The sequence below is a fragment of the Anabrus simplex genome, chromosome 1, assembly GCF_040414725.1.
Source record: "Anabrus simplex isolate iqAnaSimp1 chromosome 1, ASM4041472v1, whole genome shotgun sequence".
Taxonomy (NCBI): Eukaryota; Metazoa; Arthropoda; class Insecta; order Orthoptera; family Tettigoniidae; genus Anabrus; species Anabrus simplex.
The window spans coordinates 186599472-186609607 of record NC_090265.1 but is presented as its reverse complement, the minus strand read 5'-3'; the positions used below and the strand labels follow the sequence as shown (position 1 = coordinate 186609607).

The window sequence follows — 10136 nt, the reverse complement described above, 5'->3', positions numbered from 1 at the left end:
CATTACCTCGCAGCCAACATTGCATCATTGCTGTGGATTTATAAAAAGTTTTCCGTTTGGCTAAATTGACGCACAGTAACATGTCTTATTTGCGTCAACTCTCTTGCTATAATTTTAACATTCACATTACCGATACGAACGATGGCATAATGTGCTTGTGGCACGAGGGTCACGGAGGTAGAGGAGGGAATGAGATGGCCTCTTGCATTTTAAGGCTCTAAACTCTGGTTCACTTCCAAACAGAAAAACGAATCTTGTTCCATAGACTGACAATTGCTCAGGCCGAATAAAAAGTCTAATGTTAATATTTTTGTACATGTACATAGAAGAACGGGGTAATTTCAAGTCATTAGAACATAAATTTACATTGTCTGGGCACAGTTTTTCATCTGCCGATAGCGATTTCGCTCCTCTAGAGAAACGCAGCAGGACAGCCAAAATGCAATTAATGGAAGATCTTGAAAATGTGATCAAGCGAGCTCGGCCTACAAAACCTTTCCGAGTGTTGAACATGTATGACAGTTTCTTCGACTTTGAGAAAAAGGCTTCTGTGTGCATTGATACAAAAAAACTTGGCATCACTCAGGTTTCTTTGCTGAAAATCAGCAAACAATAGCCTGGTATTGTGTCCTGCAAAACAACCTAAGTTTCCGATCTGTGTGACTGGGAGAATTTTCATGAACTGAAGGAAGACAAGACAATGAAAGACATTGCAGCTGTGGAATTGGAAAAACTTCTAGCTACAGTTCTATTGGCACCAAACCAGCAAAAAGATCTTTTCACCATTATTGATTACGTTGATGAAAATAACAAGGACATTTTCCAACAGCTGTCAGGTCAAAAAAGTCAATGCTGTCTCGCGGCACTTAGATCTATTAGCTGTGTCAAAACTTTTTGTACTTAGTTCTTTCTGCTCAAAAAGCCACATAACTATTTTATTTGTGAAGATAATAAAAAATCCTTTGTCAATATGTTTATAATCTTGTAAAGGGTTAATTTGTATTTAATTACAAATAATATTCATTTATCACAAAGATGTGGAGTTTTATTTTGCTTTCTGAAAATTTCACTTTTGGCACATGGATCCTTTAGCATTTCCATTCTTCATAATATCTTCTATCTCGTAAACCATTCGGAATGGGGCATACGTCCGTGTGAAGCCTTTTGCTTCAAATGATCATTCCTGTCATATCCCTGAATATTGACCATTCCTCTTGGGACACTCTGAATATGTATTGTACGGAATATTGTGCTTATGAACGTGTAACGTAGAACCCTCCAGGGTTTCCCACTTCTCCACCAGGCAAATGCCGGGATGGTATCTAACTTAAGGCCACGGCCGCTTCCTTCCTTCCCTCTTCCTTGTCTATCCCATCTAATCTTCCCAACCCCCACCTAGGCCCCTGTTCAGCATAGCAGGTGCGGCCGCCTGGGCGAGGTACTAGTAATTCTCCCCAGTTGTATCCTCCAACCCAATGTCTCACACTACAGGACACTGCCCTTGAGGCGGTAGAGGTGGGATCCCTCGCTGAGTTGGAGGGAAAAGTCAACCCTGGAGGGTAAACAAATTAAGAAAGAAAGAAAGAAAGAAAGAAAGAAAGAAAGAAAGAAAGAAAGAAAGAAGAAAGAATAATAATGATAACAATATTGATAATAATGGAAATATTAACGCAGGGAAAATTTGAAACTGTAAACTTCTAAAATGTCAAGCAATATGATTTTTGAACATTTTAAAAAAATTAGGTTTTGGCGTGCATTGCCATCTAAACTTCGCCGTTCGTAAATATCTTACTTTCCAGAGCGCTAGAAACCATGCTTTGGAATATGAAATGTCATAATTTGCCTGTCACTGTCCTGGGAGCATGGTATAAGGAACTTATTTTAGATTGATATGAATATGGGAGGCGGTAGAGGTGGGATCCCTCGCTAAGTCCGAGGGAAAAACCGAACCTGGAGGGTAAACAGATGATGATGATGATGATGAATATGGGAACTGTATTGCATTTGCTATTGTGATCTTGTTCGTATGCTCGCATTTTTCGGTGGCGTGGCCGAGCGGTTTAAGGCGCTGATTATAGGCAACCGTCCGAAAGGGCCTGGGTTCGAATCACACTGCTGCTATTTACTTTAAGGCGCACCGACACATATAGGTCTTAAGGAGACGCTGGGTTAGGAAAGGGCTATGAGTGGGCAGGAAGCAGCCGTAGCCTTAATTAAGGTACAGCTCCAGCATTTACCCGGTGTAAAAGTAGAAAGTCCGCCTCTGTGGTGTAGTGATTAGTGTGGTTAGCTGCCAGCCCTGGAGGCCCGGGCTCGATTCCCGGCTCTGCCACGAAATTTGAAAAATGGTACGAGGGATGGTATCGAGTCCACTCAGCCTCGGGAGGTCTACTGAGTAGAGGTGGGTTCGATTCCCATCTCATCCATCCTGGAAGTGGTTTTCCGTGGTTTCCCACATCTCCAGGCAAATGCCGGGATGGTACCTAACTTAAGGCCACGGCCGCTTTCTTCCCTCTCCCTTGTCTAACCCTTCCAATCTTTCCATCCTCCACAAGGCCCCCTGTTCAGCATAGCTTGTGAGGCCACCTGGGCGAGGTATTGGTCATCCTCTCCAGTTGTATCCCCCAACCCAAAGTCTCACGCTCCAGGACATTGCTCTTGACGTGGTAGAAGTGGGATCCCTCGCAGAGTTCGAGTGAAAAACCAACCATGGAGGGTAAACGGATTAAGAAAGAAAGAAAACGATTATGACCTTGCCATCTAAACTTCGCTGTTCGTAAATATCATGCTTTCCAGAGCGTTATCAGCCATGGTTTATAATATGAAATTTCCAGGGAGCTTGGTATAAGAGACATTTTATAGATGGACTTGAGTATGGGATCTGTATTCGATTTCCTATTAAGTTCGTGTCCGGAATCGAGCCTCTATGGGTAGCGTGGCCGAGCGATCTAAGGCGCTGGTTTTAGGTACCAGTCCGAAAGGGCGTGGGTTCGAATCCCATCGCTGCCATGATTCTTTTCAATTTTGTAATTTTATTAATCATGGTGTTTTTTTGCTAGTTGTTTTACGTCGCACCGACACAGATAGGTCTTACGGCGACGATGGGACAGGAAAGGGCTAGGAGTGGGAAGGAAGCGGCCGTGGCCTTAATTAAGGTACAGCCCCAGCATTTGCTTGGTGTGAAAATGGGAAACCACGGAAAACCGTTTTCAGTAATCATGGTGTAAAATACAACCTTTGTCGTTACTTGCTCAAGTGTGCAAGAGGATCTTTCTGTCTTTCTTAATCTGTTTACCCTCCAGTGTTGGTTCTTCCCGCGGACTCAGCGAGGGATGCCACCTCTACCTCCTCAATGGCAGTGTCCTGGAGCTTCAGACATTGGGTTGGGGATACAACTGGGGAGGATGACCAGTACCTCACCCAGGTGTCGTCACGTGGTATGCTGAACAGGGGCCTTGCTGGGGGGTGGGGAGTTTGAAAGGGATAGCCAAGGAAGACGGAAGGAAGCGGCCGTGGCCTTACGTTAGGTACCATCCCGGCATTTGCCTGGAGGAGAAGTGGGAAGCCACGGAAAACCACTTCCAGGATGGCTGAGGTGGAATCGAACCCACTTCTACTCAGTTGACCTCCCGAGGCTGAGTGGATCTCGTTCCATCCCAGACACAACTTTTCAAATTTCACGGCACAGTCGGGAATCGAACCCATGCCCCGGGGTGGCAGCTATCAAACTAACCACTACACCACAGAGGCGGACGCAACAAGTTCTTCTGTTTTTAATTGACTGTCTTGTTACTCTGACGACTTTGCTACTGTATTGATTTACCTTTATCTTTATATGATGGAAAGCACTAGTTGTGACAACGTAAACCACGGATGTCATACCTTGGCCGCCGTAAACGCTGTGCCCCTACTAGAAATGCCTGGGCACGCGGACGCAAGTCTCCTTCCCTCAGTCGGCTTTCTTGCACGTCACAATGTTGCTGACTTAGGGCTGTTGTGGGCGCCTCCCGATATCTGGCTCCTGTTAACCTGCAAATAATGGTTAAGTATACAGGTGCATAGGCTGTTCTATAAGGATTGACATACTCGTTTCTTAGTATGTGTTTGTATTTGTGTACTTATGTTGGCTCCTACTATAAACAGCTTTTTATCCTCCATTTTGATCCGACGAACATCAAAAGCTTGAAACGCACTGAGCGAATTCCACCCTGGTTGGAACCCCAGCTGTTCTAGTACCTTAATTATGCCTGCATTTCCCACATTAAATGATAATACAGCATCATGGACTCCTAATTTTAAGGTTCTATATCCGGTGCCGCTTCCGTACCCGGTGTGCAGAGTTAGGGATGATTGAAATCATATAAAAATGATGTGAAACGATACCTGAAGTAGCAGAGAGGAGAGATCCTTCCTTTATGCTTGCTAGAAACCCACCATCCCGCCCCAAAAAGTATTCTTATTTATACAGAAGAATTAAAACCGAGGCTATGTAAATCAGGTGATTGCGACCATGTGCTGTGTTCCTATTGGCCGGCCAATGTTCGCGATGTGTTCCTATTCGCCGGACAAGCTTCCTAATGTCTCTGGCAGAGCTCGCATCGTGTGCAAGTACAGGGCTGCCATGTTTGCTGAAATTAAGAGAACCAAGAATTTCAAAGTTCACCGCCAATTTCGAAGTTCGGTAAAAGTAAGAAAACTGCGACTGGCTAAAAATAAGAAAACCGCCACTTTACTAGTGTCATGGCGTGTGCTGGATGTGAGTGTTCTATCCGCGACATTATAAACTTGTGTTGTGACGAAGTAAAATTCACGGATTTTATAATAAGTCACGGCATAATAAAGAGAGCTATTCCCTATGGAGCCTGTGGTAGGGATCGAGAAGTGAAGGTATCTGGAAGCCGGTATTTTTTCTCGTGTGAGAAACGCATGTGTCGGTTCAAACAGTCTGCGAAGACGGGTACCTTTATAGAGGCACACCTTTCTCCGCAGAAAGTTATAACATTCGTAGCTTACTGGCTATTGGGAAATAGACCCCACTACTCATTAATTGAGTCTGAGCTCAAAGTGAGTTCGGAAACAGTGTCAGATTGGTCCTCGTACTGTAGGGAAGTTTGTGAAGATTGGGCCATTCGACATTCTACATGACTTGGAGGGGTAGGTGTAGTTGTCGAGATAGACGAGGCCAAGTTTGGCAAAAGAAAGTACAACCGCGGACGTCGTGTGGAAGGTCAGTGGGTTTTCGGTGGGGTTGAACGCGAAAATAATAAGAAATTCTTCGTTGTGCCTGTGGAATCTCGCGACCGCGCTACACTACTCGCCATTATTAAAGACTACATCTTGCCCGGAACTACTATAATCTCCGACTGCTGGAGAGCCTACAACTGCCTCCAGGACGAGGGATTTCTCCACCTGAAAGTGAACCATTCAGTGGAATTTGTGGACACGGAGAAGAGCGAACACGTCCACGCCTTGAATGAGGAAAGTCTCGCGGGGGAAGAACTCGTAGTGCATACAAACACTATTGAGAGGAAGTGGAGGAACATTAGATAATCCCTACCTGTTTCTGGACGGAAAAAAGAGCATTTCCTTGGCTACCTATCGGAACATCTATTTAAATACACCTTCCCCCGCGGAGAACGAATCCACGAATTTCTTCTCGCAGCGAGCACGCTGTATCCCCCACGTTAAGGTAAGTCATTATTTATTAATTAAAGTGCTGAACACTGTGTTGCATAGAATGCGCTGCTACCCTAACCTATCCAGACCAATTGTTTTGTCACTAACCTACTCTAACCTATCCAGACCAATGGAGGTGTCACGCGGGATACTAGAGTCCTAAGGTCCGCTCCGCGGCTTCTAACCTGGGGGCTTTACGCCCCCAGACCCCCTTTGCTGTCACGCGGGATACTAGAGGCCTAAGGTCCGTTCCGCGGCTTCTAACCTGGGGACCCCCTTTGCTTCCCACCAGGCCAATGGTTTAACCAATTCAGTCCAATGGTCTTGTCACTAACAATGCATAAGTTGGCAAGCCTGTTTAGTGTTGCGTGACGTCGCCCGAATCGCGCCATGTTGGATCTCTAACCTGACTTTCGCACACCTTGTACGGAAGTTTTACCCTATATCCAACAAAAATACTTATGGCTACACGGCTCCAAATAACACTATTAAAAGACTCGTTTACATTTTGGGTTTTCTAATGCAAACATTTCTTCAATAAATCGGGATGGGCTTCTTCAGGAAGTCTATGGTGTTTGTAGGTATCCTTGTCTTTAATATACTTGCACCAAGAACCGCATAGACTATGTTGGGGCTTCTCATCAGTAGAAATCTTATGAAGAAAAGTTGCCCATACAGCCTCCCTCATTTTCTTCAAGTCACTAACATTCTCTCTTATAGCTTTGCCGTAGTTATTTTGTAGGCTGTCTATTTCAGAAGAAGTGAGTCTGTTTCTACCCCCAAGTGCCCCACCATCCTGTAATTTTTTCCCTTTCATGTCATGGACTAACCTCCGCATTCTTGAACCCATCTTCTTGGGAATATGACTTACATATTCCAATTTGGTAATTGCTACACTTTCACCATATGGTTTTTCGGACAGTACTCTGTTGAAGGCTTTACTGTCTCCATCTCCCAAAAACTGCACATACCTCACACCCCTTGTAGCAACTGACCTCTTAAAAATTCTTGATGCACCCTCAGCTTCCATACCCCCACTAGACCCAGCATAATTTGTCATACACACATGCTCAATTTTCAATTTGCATGCATGGCGGTGTTTACTCAGGCACTCCACATCAATTACTTTACCGGTATCGACACTAGTAACAGTAACTACACCAGTCTGACTGGTGTGGCCTCGCTTTTGCCAGCTACCATCAAGAGCAACAGCTATGTCTCTAACACCCTCATTTTCTATTACTGCCTCCTGAGTGGCTTCCTTCATGCTGTGTCCACTGACTTCCTCTACTGCCTTACTAATAACGTTTGTGAACCTATGGAATCTTCTTTCTTCTTCTTGCTAGTTGCTTTACGTCGCACCGACACGGATAGGTCTTGTGGCGACGATGGGACAGGGAAGAGCTAAGAGTTGGAAGGAAGCGGCCGTGGCTTTAAGGTACAGCCCCAGCATTTGCCTGGTGTGAAAATGGGAAACCACGGAAAACCATCTTCAGGGCTGCCTACAGTGGGGTTTGAACCTACTATCTCCCGAATACCTATGGAATCTAGTGGAAGGACTAGGCAAATTCATAACAGCACACACACAGCATGTCACCCCCTGCATTGCCCTTACCAATTGATCTGAGTCCATATACAAATCGAAGGTTCACCTCATGCGCACCATTCACATATTTTGAAGTGGAAAACTCTGTTTCTACTACACAACTTTCACATGAAAGAACCATGATGCAGGCTAGGCCCTAACGCAATGAAGACCTTTCAGACACTGTCACACACTCAACATTTTAACAATGTTTTCACTGCACAAAAGATTTCACAGCAGCACACAAGAACTGAATATCTACAACCTGGAATGCTACTGAAATGTTCTCAATATTTACACCACTAAACGCATTACCTGGGGTCATATTCTTTATATACACTTTCGGAAGTGGCCAGTCTTCTACGACACGAACTTCGAGGAGTACTACTTGGACTTGCGTCACTGTTATTTGAGGTTATGGGAGTGGCGGGTAAATACTAACTACTCCTAATACCAACACATTCAACATTAAAGCATGTCTTCCTCTTCTTGTATTGATTCCCACGGCACTTACTTCTTCCGAACTTTTTAATCCTCGGCATTTTGGAAGTAAACACGCAAAGTAACGATATCTTACAACATGCACCAAACTATTCGAATATAAACAAACACAGCGACATGACACATTGCTCACAGTAGTACCAATAGCTAAGCAACAAATTACCTTCAAAATGAGACCACGTTCACTAATGTACTTGCATTTCCTAGAAGTTATAAAAGAGTAAATCCACCCCGCAGTCAGAGGAGGGCGTGGCATTTGTAAATGGGAGGGGCCATGGAATATCCAAATTATGGGCACTTGTAACGCGATTTCGCTGAAATCAAAACGATTCTCTATTGTACACATACCAAAGAATACTAAAATGCACAAGAATAAAAATAGCAATTTTTTTGCAAAAAATTAGGTACGTACTCCCCTTAAAATGTAACCCTGCATTATCTTATGTGGTTTCGCCTACCCAGAGTGAGATGCCGTTAGACCTTAGACATCTACCTGAGGATAAGGCTAATAGTATTCGCAAGTTATGTCAGTCATTTCCCGATGTATTTTCAGAAACTCTTTGTGTCACTGATTTAATCAAGTATAAGATCGAGGTGACGGATTCGGTCCTTGTAAGGTTTCCTCCATATAGGCTATCTCCACCTAAAGTGAAGGCCCTTAAGGAAATTATATATAAAATGTTGAAGAATGATATCATTCGGCCTTCAAAGTCTGCATATTAATCACCCATATTCCTAGTGCCGAATCATCAAGGTGGCTTCAGGCCAGTTATTGATTACAGGACTTAAACCGTAACACTGAATTGCAATCAGTACCCATTCTGACTTTCATTAATGTTTTTCTTGGTTTCGTAAGGCTAAGTTCTTCACCATCCTAGATCTTAAGAAAGCATGTAACCAGATCCCTCCGGCGGAAGAATAGAAACATTCGACTGCTTTTCCTACCGACTGGAATTTGTACAAATACACCAGCGCGCCTTTCGGTCTACCCACGCGCGTGGCTGTTCTTACTAGACTGCTAGACTGGATCTTCTGCGACATGAACTTTGAATATATGTACCATTGTCTAGATGATGTCGTGATTTTCCCTGAAACCTTTCAAGAACACTTAGCTCATCTACAGGAAGCCCTAAATCGCCTTCGCGAGGCAGGATTGACAGTCAAGTTATCAAAGGTATCTTTGCTAAGTCATCTATGTTCTTCTTAAGGCATATTGTGTCACCTGACGGAGTTTCAATCGGTCATTCCAAAACGCAGGCAATTCGTAACTTTGTGGTGGCTCCATCTACATTAAAACGACTCCAAAGACTTAGTGATGACCAATCTTTACATTCTCAATTTGCTCCTTTTAATTTTGTATAACCTCCTTGTGAAATGTATGTTTATGTGGGTTTGTTTATATCTGGTTGTTAATTGTGTGTAGTGCTGTGTTAACAATAAATAATTGCTTTTTACAGTTTTCATTCTTGAATAGCAATTTAAGAGCACGAATCAAGTTAGCTAACTCTAACAGTGGTGACCCCGACGTGATTTAAATGACGTGATGAAATACCAACCTGTGCATTCGAGTGTTGTGTAGTGTAACCGTTGACTATTGTGTTTCTGTAAATATGCCTAACACTGAGAATACAGATGGAACCCTATCAACAGACATTTACGAGAACAGAAATGCACATATCGCACGTGTCTCGGTAAAAATACCACCCATTTGGCGAAAGAACGTAAAATTATGATTGATGCAAATCGAAGCACAATTCGCTACGGCCGGTATTACGGAAGAATTGACCAAATTTAATTACATAGTAATATCGCTCGAGCCTGATGTCGTAGAGCTTGTAAGTGACTTTCTGAATAGACCATTATCCAACACACCTTTTACAGACCTCAAGTTTCGTCTTATAACTGAATTCGAGGAATCAGAAGGCTGAAAGGTAACCAAACTTTTAACAGAAATCGAACTTGGTGATAAGAAGCCTGGTCAGTTACTCAGAGAAATGCGAACCCTTTCTGGAACAGAAATTTAGGACGACTTTTTTTAAGAACTATTCTTACCGGGCGAGTTGGCCGTGCGCGTAGAGGCGCGCGGCTGTGAGCTTGCATCCGGGAGATAGTAGGTTCGAATCCCACTATCGGCAGCCCTGAAGATGGTTTTCCGTGTTTTCCCATTTTCACACCAGGCAAATGCTGGGGCTGTACCTTAATTAAGGCCACAGCCGCTTCCTTCCAACTCCTAGGCCTTTCCTATCCCATCGTCGCCATAAGACCTATCTGTGTCGGTGCGACGTAAAGCCACTAGCAAAAAAAAAATAAGAACTATTTTCATGCAAAGGCTACCAGTAAATTCAAGGTCTATATTAGCATCTTCCACTGATAC

At 43.8% G+C, this 10136-nt stretch overlaps 1 non-coding gene across 1 annotated transcript; it reads left to right on the top strand.

The window, feature by feature from the left end:
- The first annotated feature begins 2929 nt into the window (after positions 1-2929).
- Positions 2930-3009, top strand: TRNAL-UAG (transfer RNA leucine (anticodon UAG)). Its single transcript has one exon. It is a non-coding gene; the product is annotated as a tRNA-Leu (tRNA).
- The last annotated feature ends 7127 nt before the right edge of the window (positions 3010-10136 follow it).